Genomic DNA, 21,623 nt, shown 5'->3' with positions numbered 1-21,623 from the left:
CTCCGTTCCCCTCCTCGGACCCCATCTCGGCAGTGCGGGGGAACCGGTCGTCAGCAGCTCGCCCCGCCCGTGAAATCGGGAGTTTAAGTGGCCAGTAAGCGGGCGACCTGGATTGGCAGAGGATCACTCTTCAGGAGACGGTGATTCGCTCCTTTCCCCGATAGAGGGTCGGGTGGAAAATTCTTGGTTTGCATATGTTCCACCGGCTGTTTAGCCGGTACCCACTAACCACACACAGAGTGCATTCCTCTTCCCTCTCCAGGTCTCCAGAGGATCGAGAGAGCCGTGAGCGGGCACACACCAGCTCACCCTACCTCTCCTCTATCGCCAGCGGGTGTTCTGAGGAGTCCGAGCCCTCCACTCAGGAGACCGGACCACCAGCAACCCCTTCGGAGTCTGCGTCCTCAGCTGAGGAGACCAGACGACCGTTTCCCTCAGCGGGCTCAGGTCAGTGTCACACACACACATACTGTAGATGCTTATGCTGTCACGGCAGACGCACCGGCAGTCCTGCCTGTCCCGCCTCGCTGCCCCGCCGCGAGTACACCGGTAGTGTCGTTAATTCTCCTCGTACGGTGCCTGGGTGCTTGGCTTCAGTTCCCAGCCCGTTTCGTTGGGTTTTACGCACGATCCGCCTCGGTTACGAAATACAATTACCGGCACAACCCCAAAATTCTCGGGCTTTCGTTTCACTATAGTGAAAGTGTCCGATGCACATGTACTGCGTGCATAAGTCGATGTCCTGCTGGCGAAGGATTATCGAGCCGGTCCCTCTTACCGAGATGATGATATGATGATAGGGTTTTCCAGCCTTTATCTCATAGTACCCAAAATACGCGGTGGGTTACGATCGATTTGATTTACGCCCGGCTCTACAGAGGTGGTCTTTTTTTGGATGATAACGCCGAGGCTCGTATTTCAATATTCAGATCGGTTTGCAGCCTTAGACCTGTAAGACGTGTACTTTTGTGTCCATCTCCCCTCGCCTTAGACCGTTTTTTCGCTCTGCGTTGTGGGGTGGGCATATTAATATTAAGTACACCATTCGAGCTGTCTCTCTCTCTCCGTGTCTCCATGAAAGTGCTAGTCACGGCATTAAAATATCAGAGAGAGAGAGCGTTGTTCGCATTCTGCTTTATTTACGTTGACTTATAGCCCGTTCTTGGCAGACGTGCGCGAACACAGAGAGTTAATGCTTCGGCATCTCGCTCGTTTAAGTCATCAGGTCGACTGGGAAAGAGCAACTTTGCCCCGTGCAGAGGATCCTTTTTCTCAGTATGGAATTAGACTCGATCAACTAATTGGCGTGTTTTACAAGAGCGCGCAACTAGTCAGTTCTGACTTGCCTCGGTTTAATTCGAGGGAAGTACGCGGTCCCTCTGAAACAATTTCAGAAGCTCCTGGACATATGACAGCATGCTGCAGCTGTGACGCTGCTCGAGCTGCGTCATATGAGACCGCTTCAGCGTTGGCTTTACGATCGAGTCTCGAGGAGAGCGTGGCGCACCGGCATGCATTGTGTAAACACTACACCTGCGTGTCATCTAAATTTCCCCGTAGTAGACCCAGCATTTCTGATAGCAAGATATGCCTCTGAGGGGTCTCCTGGCATTCTGTAGCATGCGATGCCCTAAGCACGGGATGTTCAGCCACGTATGACGGGCTTGCAGTCTGGGGTGTGCATAGCACCCCAACTGCCGCGAGCGGTGCGCTGTATATCTGGGACTTGTACGCTCCGCTATGGAGATGCGAGGGAAGGATGTATTTGTCGACACCGATAACTTTGCGACTGTTGCGTTATTTACCGTTAAGGCGGTTTTGCGCTCTCGTCACCTGTCGCATCTCGCTCGTCATCTCCTCCTTTGGAGTCAGAAGCATCTGAGGTCCCTTCGTGCCATTTACATCCCGGGATCGCTCAATACAGCGGTACGCGCTTCCCGAGCTGCGCCCCCGGCGAATGGCGACTCCACCCCCAGACGGTCCAGCTAATTTGGAAGAAGTTCGGTTGTGCGTAGATAGATCTGTTTGCGTCGCCGGACGATACCCACTGTCGCCTATTTTATTCACTAACCGAGGGCAGCCTCTGCGTGGATGCGTTGGCACACAGCTGGCCGCGGGGGGTGCGTAAATACGCATTCCTTCCAGTGAGCTTTATTGCGCAGACACTGTGCAAAGTCAGGCAGGACGAGGAGAGCCTTTTATTAATCGTCCGTACTGGACGAACAAGAATTGGTTTTCATAGTTAATGCTCCTCGCGACAGCCCTCCCTGGCGGATTCCCCTGAGGAAGGACTTTCTTTCTTAGGAAGGGGCACATTTGGCACTCGCGCCCCGACCTGTCCATGTATGGTCGTTGAGCGCGCGCAAGGTTTAGGTGATTTATCGCAAGCGGTATCTAACACCATCGACGCGGTTCGAGCACCGTCCACAGGACGGGCTTACGCGCTTAATGAAACCTTTTCATCACCCGGTGCTCTTCGCAACGCGAGGACCCAGAGAATGCCCTTTAACATTATGCTTTTATATCTTTAACATGGGTTAGATGGTAGGCTGTCCCTCCGCCATTAAAGTTGAGATCGCCGCTATTTCTGCTCATCACTCACTTATCTACGGCAGATCAGTTGGCCAGCATGATTTAATTATTACATTTTAAGAGGCGCTCGCAGGCTAAACCCCTCGCGCCCTCCCTCTTTACTCCTGAGACCTGTCCATGGTGCTGAAGCCTTCTGGTCTCATATTTTAGCCTTTGCAGTCTGCGAGTCTGAAGTTTTTTATCAATGAAAACTCTGACCCTGCTAGCATTGGCCTCCATGAAGAGAGTAGGGGATTTACATGCATTCTCTGTTGACGATTCGTGCTTTTAGTTTGGTCCTGCTGTCTCACTGAAGACCCAGACCAGGCTACGTGCCCAAAGTTCCCACCACTCCCTTCAGAGATAAGGTGGTGAGCTTGCAAGCGTTGCCTTTGGAGCAGGCAAACCCAACCGAGGCTTTGTTGTGCCCTGTACGCGCACTGCGATTCTACGTGGTCCGCACGCAAAGCTTCAGGACCTCAGACCAGCTCTTTGTTTGTTATGGTGGCCAGCAGAAAGGGAAAGCTGTCACTAAGCAGAGGATGTCTCATTGGATAGTTGATACTATCGCCCTGGTTTATAATTTGCAGGGCATTCCTTGCCCTTTAATTTGAGAGCGCACTCCACTCGGAGTGTTGCCTCATCTTGGGCTTTAGCTCGTGGTTCCTCGCTAACAGACATCTGTAGAGCTGCTGGTTGGGCGACACCTAATACGTTCATTAGATTTTACAATGTTCGTATCGAGCCTGTATCCTCTCGTGTTCTTTTCCTCACCAGGGAGGGCACGGAGAGCAGACTCGCAAGTCGGCTTGCAGCCTCCGACTGAGGCTCCAAATTGAGTTTTCAGTATGGAAGGCTAACAGAGCAAAAATGCGTAATGGTTTGATTTGCTCTCTCCACTGCCTTGACAGCCTTTGTTGCGGAGCATTGGCTGTCAGCCTTTCACTAGCTGTATTCTTACGAACCTACGTGTTTGGCTTGGGCCCCACATTGCGTCCCAACCGGTTCCTTTGTGAGTATTATTCCGTGGGGTTAATCCTACTAGCCCACGTTTCCCTTAGCAGAGCACTGCTTTGCTTACACAGCCACGGCTGTCATTTAGACCTCAACTACGGTTGACTTTCGCCCACCAATAGCCCTTAACGGGGCGGTGGCTTCCGCAGCGTCCCTATACCGCCCAGATAGGGCGCTTCCCAGTCGCTGGCACTACTGTGGGGTTAAAGGAACATCTAGTGCCCGGCCTTCTGCCTTAAAACCTAATTCTCCTTATCCTTAAGTGGAACCGGAGGGCTTTACGCAGACACTGGACGTGACGTCGTAGTGACCGACTGAAAGGGAACGTCTCGGTTACGGATGTAACCCTCGTTCCCTGAAGGAGGGAACGGAGACGTCACGTCCCGTCGCCACAGGTGCTGCCACCTGCTGTTTAGGCCGGTCACCTTCCGGCTTTCTCAGCGAACAGAAGCTGATTTCCCTATTTGCACGTGCGCCTTATATACGCACCTGGCGGGGCGGCGCCAGCATTATGCAAATATCTCAATGCCAAGTTCATTGGCGTTTTAGTAGTATACGAAGCAGATTGGTCTCTCTAAGCGAGTTCCCAATTCGTCGGTCACGACGTGACGTCTCCGTTCCCTCCTTCAGGGAACGAGGGTTACATCCGTAACCGAGACGTTCTTTTTCACATACTGTACTTTCAAACTGTACACAGTACTGTAACATTACAATGATACTCCTTTACATATACTTCACAGCACTACTCATTTTTGAATAGTACTGTACAGTAATACTGTAATATGATACAGAATCATGTGACACATACAGTAGGTACAGGAGTAGAAACTTGAAGATATACCTGTTCTCCAGTCGGAATGTTCTTAGTATTGACGCTACTGTGTAGCGACTGAGGTTAGGGTAGACTCTTTTCCCAGCCTCCCTCATAGATAGGCCATGATTTATGACATGGTCCACCGGAGTAGCCCTGATGTCATCCGATACACGTCTCCGCACTGGTCCTCGTCTTTGTCCTCTTCCATGTCCACGTCCAACTCCTCTCTCTCTTTGTCCTCCTCTTACTCTTACTCGCATAGCCTCCATGCTTGCAAAGTTCTCAGAATGTCTTACCTGAGGTCTATTTGTAGTGCTAAGACTCAGACCGATTGGTGTTCTGTTTTCTGTACAAGTGTATTCAGGTGTGTATGTAAGTGCCTATAATTGCCAGATGACTTTTGCATTTTGAACAGAGTGTTTTCCCAATGATAATAGGTGATTTCGTTTTTGAAAAATGTGTCTAATGTAAGAAAACGTGTGTAGTGTTTCGCAATAAGTGTGCTACAGAATTGCAAACAAAGTGCAAAGTTGACAATGTGTTTAAGCTATGGTTACACTGTGTTTAAGCATATGCTACAAGAAGTTTAGGTATTGAGGCTTTGGTCTAAGCATTCGGATTTAGTGTGTAAGCAATAGGCAAAAACTGTATTTAACAACAAAAAAACAAGTGTGCATGCATTCCATCATCACGTTACTAAGCACACGCCCACTGTGTTTGTGTTGACGCATGCCGATGATGAGCCCGCGTTTAGCCAATCACAAGTGATAGCAACTGCAGCCAGCCAGCTCTCAGTCTCAGCGGGAAATCAAGATGTCGAAGTGGGAAAGTATATAAAAGTTACAGAAAGGAGTGGGAGAGTGACCCGGGTCTGCCCTGTAGCAGTGGAAAATAGTACCATGGACATTCGAAAATGGATTAAAAAGAAACTACAGCAACTGCCACTACTACCTCTGGGTCTTAACTTCAAATGAGCAGTGTTGTGCTAATTTGTAACTTTAGGTATGCGTTTTTTTGTTGTTGTATATAGTAAGAGTGTTCAGAGCTCTGTACGTCGCTCACTATAGCTGTAGTTTTTGTGGTTGTATTACAGAGATGTTTGTTTATAACACGTTAAAACTTAAGGGACGTACCAAAGCTATTTTCTAGCTGGGGGAATTATATGCATTCATGTGATCGCACCCTCTGGTATTTCAGACGCCCCCTCATAAGCGCTCGGCCGGCGCCTGCACTGCTCAGTATTACACAACTGAATCTAATGATGCTACAGCATATTTCATGTTTTACACTATTGAGTTCACTGTGTGAATACTGATATATTGACATTCTCTGTGTGTGTGTGTGTGTGTGTGTGTGTGTGTGTGTGTGTGTGTGTGTGTGTGTGTGTGTGTATATAATCTAATATATTCTTGTGATACTTGTTGTAAGGCAATAATCATAACATCCTGTGTCTAGTACCTGTGTCCTGAACTGTGTGTATGTCACAGGTTTCTCTGGTTTACACTTATTGGTGTTGATTCTGTGTATTACTGCATGTGGATCTGCTCTTCTGTTCTGGGCTCTCATCTACTGTATATCAAACAACACAGGTATGTTTACAAGAAATCTATTCCTCAGTTCAGAGAGTTATGAGTCTTTTTTTTGCACATGACACAGAGACAATAAATAAAGTTAAAATAGAAGAAATCTGCACTTCTGATAAACAATGAATGTTTGTTAATAATTACATACAAAACAGATTTAATTTAAATTAAATTTCAAGTCTTTTTCAGGGTTTTTTGTGGAAAGTTCTTATAATTATTTTCTGGGAGGTTCAGTGGTTCTGCCCTGTATCATTGATTCACATTTGTTCCCAAACAATCTAAAGGTGAAATGGAGCAAAAAAAAAAACCTTAATCAATACCTTATTATCATTTAGTCATTCATAATATGTAATATAAAATTTGTGGTCCTAGACAGTAAAGTCAGTTTTTAACAGCCATGTAAGGGATAATGTATAGGCAGCAGGTTGTTATTGCAGAAATAAGCTCCAACAGTATCTCCAACAGTATCTCCGGCATGCGGCATTTGAATGCTATTTTCTTTTTACTTTTTTTAAAGCGTGTTGATATCTGTTCAAGTCACGAGTTCGCCTACAAATAGTATGAGAGGAGCACAGGTTTCACTCTCAACCAAACTAACAAACTAGCCAATCAGAAGTAGAATGGGGCGGGTCTTGGAGTGTGGTTGAGATCCAGCTGCAACCCATCAAATGGCGCTTTTCCATTGCATAGTACCCCACGGTTTAGTTTAGTTTGGGTCAGGTCAGCTCACCTCACTTTGGCGTGGTTAGCTTTTCCATCGAGTTTAGTATCACTTCGCAGTGGGAGGGATAATAGGTGTGGTTATATTTGCGCTGCATACTGCTGTGACATCATACAAGTAAGAGCGTTGTTGTACATTCCCATACATTATTTATTTCTCAGTCCGCTACAAAATTAAAATTGGCCACCACAAATAGATGTTTGCACATCGCGTTTATCACTACCTCTGTCTCATATGACAGTTTCGGTTCAAACACCAGTGGCGTCAGCCGACGGTGCTCCGCTGAGCCTCATATAGTTGCATTTAAGCATCTATGCGAACGTGCGCGTCGCGAATGGTCCGCCGCAAACTGCAAGAATGGAAAAAAACTGTTATGGTGTCCCTGATTCTGTGGATGTTTTTATTGCTAAAAGGGAGTTTGGAAACTTAGCAGAGCACAGAAGACAACATGTTTGCTCGAGACAGCGCAAGCTTAGCCTGGGTGCCAGCTGATCTTAGCCCCGCCCACCACATTTGAAAAACGGGGACTAGAATTGAGTATGACAACATCAGGCTAGCGCAAGCTAGCACACTGAGGTAAAGTTATACTTTACATATAGTGATGACGCTGTAGTGACGATTCTGTCAGACCAATCAGTGATCTACAGTGTTTTCGCGTCACGTTTGGTATCAGCTCGGGTCGCTTGGAACCCCAACTGAGGTGGTACGAAAAAAAGTATCGGGTACCACGTTGTGCACCTAATGGAAAAGCTCCTAAAAGTAAGCTGACCCGACCCAAACTAAACCAAACCGTGGGGTACTATGCAATGGAAAAGCGCCAAAAGATGCCAAGCGGAGAGCAAGTAAACGTAGCCTGCAGGATGAAGAGTAAGGTGCCAATCACACCAAACGCATTTAAACACTTGGAAATGCAAGGCGCACCACACTGCCTTTTCTTTTTGGTCACTTAAAAAAGAGCAGTGCGGCGTGGCTTTCTATATTGCTAGGCAACCAATGAGGCAGCTGTCCTGTCAATCAAATATTGAAGCGTGAGCGCTCTTTTTCATCCGTAGAAACATTAATCTTTATTGAAAATGGGTCATATTCGTAGTCGAAATGTAACATAAATTTAGAAGTTGGTGCCTGTTTGACCAAGAAAAGACAGAACATGAAATTAGGGCACATTTGTATGAAAAACAACAACTCCCACAATGTACCACAACGCACAGCTCTGCAAGCCACTCCCATTAATCAGAGCACCTCTCAGCTGTATGCTATTGTATACATAAATGCCACGTTAGTATAAGAAAGAAAATAGAAACACTCACTTTATAGTCAGACGTCCGTTTATCCCTGCAGGCTTTGGCTGTCGCTTCCAGTTTAGGTTTCTAAAATATGTATTCAGGACGCCGCTATCCATATACGGTATGAAGCTTGGGTGTTTGTTTCACCACACAAACGAATTGTGTTGTAGGAGCAGGCTTCACTCAGTTTCTTATTTATTTTTGAGAGTGCTTGGCCAAATGTGTAAATATTCCCAAAGAAGAAAATGCCACACCCTGCACACAAATGCATCCACCGCACAATATGTATACTCTGAGCTTGTGCTCGTAAGCCGAAACGCGTCTGTGAAATAAACACGCGCAAAGTACCTCTCTTGCCCGGGACCATTCACCAAACAAACGTCCTAATCTACCAATGCACGATAGGTATTCTCGGGTGGCTCCGCCTCATGGTTTAATGCCTGCTGTATGTGGTTGCCTGCATTATTTTTTAAGAGCTGCAATAAAACTTCCTGGTTTCTCTTTAGTGTCTAATTCATTCATTTAACAAATTTTATATTGGGGGCATCCAAGTTATTTGAAATATTTGAACTTTTTTAAAGTAACGCAATAGTTACTTTGCCTGGTTATTAGTTACTTTTATAATGATGTAACGCAGTTACTAACTCAGAGTTTATTTTACCAGACTATCAACACATTTCGACTGTGTCTGTTCCTCGAACAAACAAATACAGAGCACCGTTTACCTCGTCTCGTACAAATCTTATTAATATAAAATTAGAAAACAATACATTAACAGATCAAACTCAAATGTTAAAATTCGGCCTTCTGAACATTAGATCGCTTACCAACAGTGTTGGCAATGTTACTTTAAAAAAGTAATTAGTTATAGTTACTAGTTACTTCTCAAAAATAGTAACTATGTGCTGGGATATATGTGATCTTGACATGTCATGGCAGCTTACAGATGGACGGTTAAGCCGATCTGTCTGTTTCCTGACCTGGGCCCTGGATAGTCAGACAATATCACAAGTAAAACTATTGGTCAGATTTCGAGAGAGTATAGCACTTCCTTTCCAGGACGGATGGAGGCCATCTCTCTTTAGCAGGTCAGGTCTCCCCCAGAAATGCTTCCAATTGTCTATAAACCCTACATTATGCTGTGGGCACCACTTTGACATCCAGCCATGAAGTAACACAAATCTACTATAAGTCTCATCACCCTGGTAGGCTGGGAGGGGACCAGAGCATATTAAATTGTCTGACATTGTTTTTGCAATTTCATACACCTCTTTAATAGTATCTTTGGTGATCTCCGACTGGCGGAGTCTGGTGTCATTCGTGCTGGCGTGAATAACAATCTTAGAAAACTTACGCTTAGCATTAGCCAGCACTTTAAGTTTAGATCTAATGTCAGACACTCTGGCTCCCGGTATACTGTACATTCGACTATGGTGGCTAGTGCCTCAATGTCCACGTTCCTTAGTATAGAATCATCAATAATCAGGGCACTTTTAACAGACTTCTCAGCTGGTATGCTGCTGAGGGGGGAGAATCTGTTAGAAAGAATCACAGGAGCATGGGGGGGTGCCGGATACGACTATGCCGCCTGACAGTCACCCAGTTAGTCAGCCGCCTTGACTCTGATGTAGGAACTCAGAGTCAAAGCTTGGACTTTCGACGGCGAGGTACTCGTGTGGAATACCTCGTGGACTGGGAGGACTATGGCCCCAAAGAACGCTCGTAGGTTCCCTGTGAGGACATCTTAGATCCCACTCTCCTTACTCAGTTTCACTCCGACCACTCCGATCATCCTGCTCCCAGACCCAGAGGGAGACCTCGCCGCCGTGCACCTCCTTCCCAACCGGCGTCAAGAGCCGCCTCGGAAGGAGGGGGTACTGTCAGGATCCCATTACCAGAACCATCCACATCTTCATTCACTCCTCCCACTCGTTCTCAATCCCCCGAATACTAATCACCATCACCTGTGTCCCATCACCATTTCCCTTTAAATAACTCACCTTCACTCTCAGTCCTCGTCTTGTCTCATCACATGAACACTAGACTCACCCGCTTCCCCTACCTGGCAATCTGCATACTCTTCATCCAAGACCCGTCCAATCCGATCGTCCTTATATCCTGCAACAGAGACATTATATATCTATACTCACCTGTTTGCTCTCCATCTCTCTGTGTGTGTGTGTGTTTCAATAAAGATCATTTCTACTTACCTTCAGTCTCCTTCTGGGTTCCTAGCGTGACAATTCTCGTTAAAAATGACTTTATTGTTGTTAAATAACAACTATATTCTTGTTAAATAACGACTTTATTCTCGTTAAATAACTACTTTATTTTCAAAATTATATTTATTCTGACTTTATTCTTGTTAAATAATCGCTTTATTCTCGCATTTTAATGACTTTAATCTTGAGATGGTTTAATTTTTTATTTTAGCTTGGCCCTAATCCTCCTTCGTAGATTAATAAAAAATTTTCATACTGAAAGACAGCCTAAAGTATAGGTTAACTAGGTGATCCAACTCTGACATGTGATCTCAGGATACAGAACGTAAATTGATTAAAAGTGTAATTTTTTCCGATTTAATGTTTCTAAAATCAAAATTTTACGACTTTACTCTCACTAAATAATGACTTTATTCTCGAAATTTTACGACTTTACTCTCGTTAAATAATTACTTTATTCTTAAAATTTTACAACTTTACTCTCGTTAAATAATGACTTTACTCTCGTTAAATAATGACTTTATTCTCGTTAAATAATGACTTTATTCTTGAAATTTTACAACTTAACTCTCGTTAAATATTGACTTTATGCTCAAAATTTTACGACTTTATTCTCGTTAAATAATGACTTTATTCTCAAAATTTTATGACTTGATTCTCGTTATATAATGACTTTATTCTCAAAATTATATTTATCCTGACTTTTCTCTCGAAATTTTATGACTTTACTGTTGTTAAATAATGACTTTATTCTCGCATTTTAATGACTTTAATCTTGATATGGTTTTCTTTTTTTATTTTAGCTTGGCCCTAATCCTCCTGGTAGGAAAAAGGACAAAAGTGAGACAAATAAATTGTCCACGAATTAAACATGAACTTGCGTAGGATTCCAGCAATTGTTTTTATTTTTCAAAACATTTTCTCTATGACTAATCAAAGGAAATTAACATATTAAAATAACTTTGCAATTTTCTTAAAATATATTTTAGTTTATTTTTTATTTTATTCAACCTTGTAATTAATTGTATAACCATTTTCAGAGTTTGTTGTGAATCATTCTAGTCGGACATTTCATGATCTGGGAGAGTCTGTGGATCTGCCCTGTTTCATTTATCCACGTTTACTGGCTGATAGTCTTAAGGTGGAATGGAGAAGATCAGACTCGGAGACTCTTGTTCATCTTTATCAAGATGAAGATATTAGACCAGAGGCTCAACATCAGGATTATCATGGTAGAGCTCATTTCTTCACTGAAGACATTAAACATGGAAACTTTTCACTCAATTTGAAGGATCTGAGAGAAGAAGATAAAGGAGTTTATACATGTACAGTTTACAGTGGACAGAGATCTGTGTTTTCCACTAGCACAAAACTGATACTTGGTAAGAAAACAGATAAAAAACTGAATTAAACAATTGTTTTCAATAGGTTCAGTTTCATTTTCAACTGAACCTATTGAAAACAATTGTTTCATTCAGTTGTTTTGTTAATTTAAAATAAAACTTGTAAATATATTACTTGGGTTGACCCTGGTCATAAATAAACTGAGATATTGTTAAGATTAAAATCTGAATTAATATTCCTGGCTAAATCCATTTATCTATTCTCTGAATCTGCTTGTCCTCACAGGGTTGTGATAGGCTGGAACCAGTCCTGGCTGGGCATAGTAGATGCTTATTCATTTCCGGAAGAGTATCTTTGCCTTAGCAGTTATTTCACATCTAAAATAAAATGTCTCTTTATTTTCAGGGATATTTGTGAACCGTTCATTTGCTCCTCTGGGAGATTCAGTGGTTCTGCCCTGTTCCATTGATCCTGAGTTATTAAAGAAAAAGCTGAAGGTGGAATGGAGAAGATCAGATTCAGAGACTCTTGTTCATCTGTATGAAGATGGAGACATTAGACCAAAGGCTCAGCATCAGGATTATCATAAAAGAGCTAATTTCTTCAAAGAGAAGATTAAAAATGGAGACTTCTCTCTCCAGTTGAAGAAAGTGAGAGCTGAAGATGAAGGAGAATACACATGTAAAGTTTACACTGAGGATGATTCAACACTTTCATTCAACAACATTTTAGAACTGGGTAAGTAAATAATAAAATAAAAGACAACTAAATCTAGTATTGTAGATGTCAAAACATAATTTTAGTTTAGACATTTAGTTGAAGTATTAAATTTGAAGTGAGTTTACATAGAGTGAAATATAATAAAAATGTCAGATATTGTTATACACATGTTTTAAAGGTCCCGTTCTTTCTCTGTTTTTGAAGCTGTGATTGTGTTTGTGGTGCACAATGTACTTATCTCTATACCGTTGTTTTCACTGTCCTAAAAATGGGCTGATGTCTTCCTTGTTCTATTAAGTCCCTCCTTCAGAAATACGTATCGAGTTCTGATTGTGAAGTTTGTTTAGTGTGTTGTGATTCGACAGCAGCTTAGCTTAGCAGAGCCGTTTGAGCCAAAGCTGGCGACTGACGTATTCCTGTGGGCGGAGTTTAGTCAAAAGTTTTATTGACGTCATTCAGCCGGGAAGTAGAGGGCTGTAGTCCAAACCGGCCGTTCGCTGTAGGCTTTGAAAGGGGAATTCTGTTAAAGAAAATATATCGCTTGGCAGTGAGCTTTGAGCTTTATCATTTTACAGGTATCATTTATGCTCTAACAGCAACTTTACACACTAACTAAAGTTTGAAAAAATGGGATCAGGAAAAACAGGACGTTTAAGCTGAAGGCCAGGGTGCCATGTTGCCCTTACGAAAAAGAAGTACACTTCAAGTTAATTTTATTAAGTATACTTAAGTAATGTTGGAGTATAGTTTTAAGTATACTTTATGTAGTAAGTGTACTAACATTTATGTTCTAGTAGTAAACTTGTAAGTGTACTGATTGAATACCGCTTGGGACTAAATTGGCCCACTTTTAGTATATAAAAGTATACTTCTAAGTGTACTATAAGTGTAAGAGTAGTCAACTTTAAGTGTACAACTAGTGCACAATTAGTTCTTCATTTGTACTGCAAGTGATCTCATGAGTATACTAGTAGTTTTCTAGACTTATACTTCAAGTGTACATGCAAATGTTCTGTTAGATTACTCTTAGTAAACTAGTAGGTTACTAATTTTGTGCTGCAGGTATACTTCCAAGTGTTCTTTTAATATACTTTTAGTTAACTAGTTTACTAGTCATATACTGAAAGTGTACATGCAAGTGTTCTGTTAGTGTACTCTTAGTAAACTAGTAGGTTACTTATTGTATACTGCTTGTGTAACAAAGCACTTTGACACTGAGGATCCATCTGCAGGTTTTTATTAAACACTCATATTCCAACAGGCAAGGTCAAACAACAGCAAACACCACAATGTAGGGCAGGCAAATCTCGTAGTCATGAAACAGGCAAAAGGGTCAGGGCAGTCAACAAACATACTCATAAACCGGGTAAAACAGATAAAGATCAATAAATACAGATAGATATGCAGGCAGGCAAACCGCTCAGCAATGACAGCCGGTACAAATCAAGACTGCACTGACTGAATGTTTCCAGAGGGTTTATATAGGCTGTCCAATGAGTTTCAGGTGGCAGAGTAATCAGTCCAGGTATGCAGGATTATGGGAAATGGAGTCCAGAACGAAAGTTAATATTCAGGGGATTTAGCCATATATATAGATATATATACAACCTCAAATCAGAAAAAGTTGGGACACTGTAGAAATTGTGAGTAAAAAAGGAATGGAATAATTTACAAATCTCATAAACTTATATTTTATTGACAATAGAATATAGATAACATATCAAATGTTGAAAGTGAGTATATAATATATAAATAATATATTTATAATTTTTTTATTTATTATTTTTGTCTGATTAGCTCACTGATAGCATACGAAAGATTTAGCTTCAAATTGAAAGTACAATTAAAAGGTATATGTCAAGTATATGTTAAGTTCACTTAAAGTAAAGTTGAGTAGTAAACTACTAGTTAACTAAAAGTATAGTAAAAGAATACTTGCAAGTATACCTGCAGCACACAGTAACTTACTAGTTTACTAAGAGTACACTAACAGAACACTTGCATGTACACTTTCAGTATGAGTACACTAGTTAACTAAAAGTTTACACTGTAAAAAATACTTTGCTGCCTTAAATTTTTTTGTTAAATCAACTCAGATTTACAAGTCATGTCAACAAAGATGAGTTGTCACATCTTATAAAATATAGTTGAGTCAACTTAATTTTATAAGTTATAACAACTCACCTGTAGTTATAACAACTGATCTCTAGTCCAGTGGTTCTCAATTCCAGTCCTCGGGACCCCCCTCCAGAATGTTTTAGATGTCTCCTTATATGAAACACCTGATTTCACTCATCAGGCTCCTTAATTAACACACTAACAAGCTGATGAACTGAATCAGGTGTTTCATATAAGGAGACATCTAAAGCATTCTGGAGGGGGGTCCCGAGGACTGGAATTGAGAACCACTGCTCTAGTCAAGATAAATAACAGTAAGTTAAAATGACTTGTAAATCCGAGTTGATTCAACAAAAAATTTTAAGGCAGCAAAGTATTTTTTACAGTGTAGTAAAAGAATACTTGCAAGTATACCTGCAGCACAAAATTAATAACCTACTAGTTTACTAACACTAAAGATTCTCCATAAAGATAATATACATTTGTACACTACATATACTTTCAAAATTTACTTAAAATATACTGTTTCTAAATGATGCTAAATAATGAATTTTATAAATATGCTGTCAGTGCATTATTATAATGATAACTTTAACAGATAAAGTATACCTAAAATAAACTTTAAAATAAGTTCAAATTAGTATACTTTAAAAATTGCACAGAACTTTAACTCCAAGTATATATTTTTTTAAAGTATAATTTTAGAAAATATACTAAATTATAATTATTTTGAAATATGTTAAAAGTTTAATTGTAAGCAAATATGTTGTATAAGCATACTTTCAATATATTCAAAGATGGTACATTTCTTTATATATTTAAGTATATTTGTAATGTACTATTGCAAAGTTAAATATACTTGAAATACAATAAAGTATATTTATTTTTCACCAAGGCTAATCATATGGCTTTTTGTAGTTTCCTGATGTAGCTTTCGTTGTTGCATTTTTACTTTATACTTTTAAGTATATGTCAGTAAACAAGTATAGGCCAACTATACTTAGACATTTCGGTCAGTATAGGTCAAGTATACTTTAGTACAATTTAAGTATATTTCTGAGAAGTACCTAAAGTACATTTTAGAGAAGTACATAAAAAGTAAACTGAAAGTATACTTTCTTATTTTAAGTTTAAAAGAAGTATACTTATAGCACACTTGAATAAACTTCTTTTTCGTAAGGGTGGTTGACCCATAATGTTGTGCTAAGGGACCTGGCATTCAGTTTGCTTTGGCAGTCTCAGAGCCTGCACAGCATGTGGCTTTAGAATAACTGTACTCATCCTTAGAAATGGCTCTGATATCTAAAACGGATACTTGTCCTAATTGACAGGAACATTTAGTACACAGAGGCACTGCACAGCAAAATCATCAGTGTTAAATGTACACTGCTGGTGTATTTGGGTATCACCAGGTCTGGTGGTACTCAGATAAACACCAGCAGTGTACATTTAACGCTAGTGATTTTGCTGTGTGGCAGCTTGGGGGAGCTTGAAATAGGTTGTGAGCATTCATGGAAATGAATAAGATACATCAGTATGTTTCTCTACATCATTTTGTAGTATAAATAGTGTAAAAATAGTACAAATAAATGTAAAAATAGTACCCAGATAAATGAATACACTCATTCAGCCGAATAAATGAATAAACTTACTGCTCTCAAAAGTTGTAGTTTTTCCTTATGTACAACAGTTAAAGTAAAATATTTTGAGCCTAGTTTTAAACATTAACTATCTGTGATATCTGTTGTTGTGTGTACAACAATAAAGGCGTTTGGGATTGTGTGTATTTGCACATTTATGAGATTGATAGCATTGAATGGACAAAACACCACAGTCTCACAAGTGCTGTAAATAATTGAAAATCATCTGAAAAACTACAAAAACACCAAAGTCTTAATCTTGAAGTCTTAATCTTAATTAATCTTGGTTTACCTTTCATTAAAATGGAAAACGTGGGGCATAGACAAAATAAAATTAATAGGAATTAAATTGTGTCTTGATGAAACATTTCTTGGGGGAAAATGTGTTTCTGGAATGCTTGTATAGTTTATGGTAAACATTTTGTCATTGTTTAATCATGTTTAATCATTTTCTAACATACTTGTGTGGTACTTGGTTGAAACACACACGCACACACGCACGCGCACACGCACACACACACACACACACACACACACACACACACACACACAGGTTTCCATGTTTTGTGGGGACATTCCATAGACGTAATGCAATTTATACCGTACAAACTGTATATTCTATTCCCCTAACCTACCCCATTCCCTAACCCCAACCATCACAGAAACCCTTCTACTACTTCACATTTTCAAGAAACATCATTCCGTTTGATTTATAAGCTTCTTTCCTCATGGGGACATCAAAATGTCCCCACAGGGTCACAAAAACACTGGTATTCCTATCTTTGTGGGGACAATTGGTCCCCACAATGTGATAATTACCAGTTACACACACACACACACACACACACACACGGGATGTGCTAGTTATGAAGCTTCTATGTTACTGGTTAGTAAAGCTTTAAGTAATCATGTCTTTTAATTTTTAGGGTTTTGTGTGGATTGCACTGTGGTTTCTCAGGGAGGTTCAGTGCTTTTGCCCTGTTCCACTAATCTACGTTTCATAACTAATAGTATTAAGGCAGAATGGAGAAGATCAGACTTACAGACTCTGATTCATCTGTATCAAGATGGAGATATTAGACCAGAGGCTCAACATCAAGATTATCATGATAGAGCTCATTTCTTCACTGAAGACATTAAACATGGAAACTTCTCACTCCGACTGGACCACATAAGGACTGAAGATGAGGGACAATACAAATGTGAAGTTTACAGAGGGCAGAATTCTGTGTTTTCTGGCAACACAAGTTTGACACTCAGACTACTACGTAAGTATCATGAAATCAGAAAAAATCCAAAGTGCTCAAAAATAGCTGAAAAATTTTTTGTTTGGGAAAAATTAGTTAGGTGCACTTTGGTGTAGCGTATACAAAACGTGAAAAAAGGGGAATCCAAGGCACTCTTCATATATCAAAAGGTAAAAAGCCTTTATTTAAATATGGCTATAACATTAAAAACATATAACAGGGCAGTAACCCACGCGTAGCGGCACAGATAGCCTTCTTCAGGGTATACTGATCAAACAAACAATCTTCACTTAAAAAGTCAGCTAATCACAAACACCTGAATGACATCACAAAGGTAATGAATTCCCATGTGTAAAACATTGCAAGAAAAGACCACTAGATGGCAATTACACTAGAGTAAAGACACCAATAAATAGGACTCTCTTAAAAAAAAAAAAAAAAAAAAGGGACTAAAGTCAATTTCATCATTGAGTGCTGGGTATGTCATAGCCTGCAAATTATATATATAAAACGTTTCTCTTTGTAGTAGTACTCTTAATCTATCACCACCCCTAATGTTCTTTTTAATTGTCTCTAGACCTTCAACCATTAAACCATCTGGGTTGCTATTATGTGCACTGTAAAAGTGTATGGCCATTGGGTAATCAAAGTTTGCCTTTTTAATAGCATTCTTATGTTCTGAAATTCTGTCTTTAAGACGCCTCTTTGTTCGGCCTATGTAAAAGCAACCACATGTACAAGATAAACGGTAGACTACAAAAGTGGTATTGCAATTAATGAATGGTTGTATGTTATATGTCTTATTAGTTTTAAAATCAATAAACTGTTTACACTCTTTAATGTTTGAACAGTGGTTGCAAAATCCACATTTGTACGTACCCAATATCTGTCTGTGAAGCCAAGTGGTCTTTTTGCTCACGGTGAGATGACTAGATACTAGTTTGTCTCGAAGAGTAGGGGCCCTCCTAAAACTAATTTTGGGGGGCGCACGAAAAACTTCTCTAAGGATAGGGTCACTTTTCAATAGATTCCAGTTCGACAAAATTATATGTTTAATTGGATTGGCTAGACTGCTGTATTTAGTAACAAAATAAACTTGCTCTTGACTGGATTATTCTTTTTTCTAAACAGATCTGATCTTAAAGAAGAGTGAGCTTTTTTGTTAGCAGTCTGTACTACCTCTGTTTTGTAACCCCTCTGTGTAAAACGATTTGTCATAATTTTGGCCTGCTTTTCTTACTCTTGATTTTCATCGCAGATACGTCTAAGACGTTGGACTTGGCCAAACGGTATGTTGTGTTTAAGCCAAACTGGATGGAAGCTATCCGCTCGTAAGATAGTTTTCTATCTGTTGCTTTGCGAAACACTATGGCATGGAGCTGGCCATCCTGACCTTTAGAGATGGTTAGGTCTAAGAAGTTGATCATGGTTTTCGAGCATTCCATAGACAGTTTTACATTCCTATCATTATTATTCAAAAAATCATAGAACAATAACAATTCATCATAAGAACCAGTCCAAATCAGAAGTACATCGTCAATATATCTCCCCCACAATTTTATCTTATCACTGTAGATATTACCCTGGATAAAATCCTTCTCCCATAGACCTAAGAAAAGATTTGCATAATTGGGGGCAAAACATGCCCCCATAGCAGTACCACGTACCTGAATATATAAATGGTCCTGGAACAGCAGGGGCGGACTTACCCATTAGGCAAAGGTCGGCAATTGCCTTGGGCCCCGCCTTACCAAGGGGCCCCAAAATGCAGGGGTGTACTTGGTGAGCTGCCACTTTTTGCCCCTGGTTATAATCAAGACTATCATAATTTTGTTAAATAAGGCATTTTATTTAAACATATTTTGTGTTTTTCAGTATATTTCCATAAAAGGTTTGAACGTTATTACATCTGCACGAATCCGCCCCCCATTATAGTTTAAAGTGGATCATTCCATGCACTACCGCATATTAGCGCGTAGCTCAAATCAACAAAGCGAGCAGAGCTGCAGGCAGCAGCGAGTGAGTATGATACATTAAAAGAGCGAAGCTGCAAGAAAATAAACTAACAGTAAAACGTAGCTACACCAATGGAGCAGAAAAAAGCTCACAAAAATATAGCCAAAGTCTCCGCTTTTTTTCACACCACACAAACACCACCACGGTCTGCACTGCTCTCAGCAACCTCTTTTCCGTCAGACACAGCTCTCTGTCGGCCACGGACACTGATAGTGTGTCGGTGAGTAACTTATGCTCCGCAAATAATACAGGTTCTACAGTTTATATAATATTAGCGCGTAATCTCAGGTACAGTAGCATTTAGGTAAACTTTAGTCCGCCGAAATGTCTGCCCACTAAAGATTGTAATTCATTCCACAATCTGTACACGACTTTGTGATCGCTTCAGTCTCATTTAAATCTCATATGAAAACGGTAGCATGCATCGGCTTTGCCCTGTGTTTCACTAGCAAACGTCAAAGTACAAGATGTGTACATTAACTGATAGATGACATCTGTTTAGTTCATTAATATAAAAACTGTTTACATAATGTAATGCAGAAGCAATACATGACGCTTTACCATCCACTGTATAAAGTCAAATTTCACCCCTTGTTTATCTTATCTTGAGTTCTTAAAGAGTAACTAAACCCTAAACCAACGTTTTTAGTTAATGATCTGTAAGAATGATGCTTTATTAGCGCTGTTCATTGATTTTAGTACGTTTTTTTTACATTTGGAAAGTGTTTCAATGCTACTGCAATATACGGTGTAAAAAACGTCTGAGTGCTGCCCTCTTCAGGTTGAATGGTAGCTACTGCAGTTGAATTTTCCTATTGGATGCTGGGTCCTTAACACCTATGATTGCATTTTAAAACCATATTGTTTCTTCCCATCGTATTATGTTCATTTGAATACAAAGTATTTTAATTTAAAGTATATTGTAGATGTAATGTGGCATTAAATGAAAATATATTAAAGAAATTCAGTACACAAAGTAAAATAAAAAAGTACAGAAATGTTATACATCTTTTTACCATGTAGTACTGTGGTTAGTATAAAATCCAATCATAATACTGTGTATATATGAAGAGTTTGGTTCCAAAACGCAATAAACGCCATTTTTGAAAAAAATGAGTTACTGCCAAAATCAGTATTATATCAGGTCAGTAGTTAAAAGTAAATAATTAATTTTACGCAAAATCCAATACCCGCCGTGATATTCTGTCATCTTTTCTCCCTTTTTTCCCAAAATGCGACAAACGCCACAGCTCCTTTTTTACAGAATGCAATAAATCCATTTCTGATATTACAGCGGACCATTCACGCAATGTAAACAAACATGGCGGCGCGCTGAGTCCACGGAGTCCTAGTTTTCCTCATCTACTTTGTACTTCATGATCAACAAACAAAACAAAATAATACTTTAATAGCATTGCCAAACCTGTGATGGTTTTCTGTGACGGGAAAGAAACGTAAGCCATCAACAGCTAATAATTTACGCGAGAGGCACTCGGTTGCTTGCTCTCCAGACAGCATCAAGCTTCTCATGCTAAAACATTGTGTTCTTAATATAACAAAGTAAGTGTTTTGGTTAATGCCATTAATGTTTATTTTTTAATCATTGTATACCACTAGTCAACTAAATAAATATAAAATGGTAAAGATGAATGCACATTTATACATTGATTTAATAGATTTATAGCATTTTGAAATAAAAAACTGTCATGGATTTATTGCATTTTGTGGAAAAAAGAATTAGTTTTTATAATAAATCTTTGAAAATCAAGTTATGGATTTGAATTTTTTATGTTTTTATAACCTAAAGATGCTATGTGAAAGTTTGTAACAGAAAATACTGGTTTTCATCTTGTCACTTTCTTGGTATAGAAAACACGTTTTTACCGAAATTTGTCAAAATGGATTTATTGCGTTTTGGAACCAAACTCTTCATATACTGTTATTTATATATATATATATATATATATATATATATATATATATATATATATATATATATATATATATATATATTTTACACAATATATATTAATCTCAACCTCATTGGGGGCTGAAACATCTTCCTTGAGAAAAAAAGAGATAGAGATAGCAATGAGAAAGAGAGAGAAAAATACAGTAAAGGGTGCATAGTAAGGGCCCCGACACACATGGTTTTGCCTTGGGCCCCCAAATCACTAAATTCGCCCCTGTGGAACAGAAATATGTTGTTTTTCAACGTCCATTCAGTGAGTTGGATAATAAAATCTGAAGGAGGTGAGGAATCTGTAGGTCTGTTTCTTAAGAAGTAACGTAAAGCTGTAAGTCCATCATCATGAGCAATGTTAGTATAT

The sequence above is a fragment of the Misgurnus anguillicaudatus genome, unplaced genomic scaffold (assembly GCF_027580225.2).
Source record: "Misgurnus anguillicaudatus unplaced genomic scaffold, ASM2758022v2 HiC_scaffold_29, whole genome shotgun sequence".
NCBI lineage: Eukaryota > Metazoa > Chordata > Actinopteri > Cypriniformes > Cobitidae > Misgurnus > Misgurnus anguillicaudatus.
Note: the sequence above shows the minus strand (reverse complement) of the source record.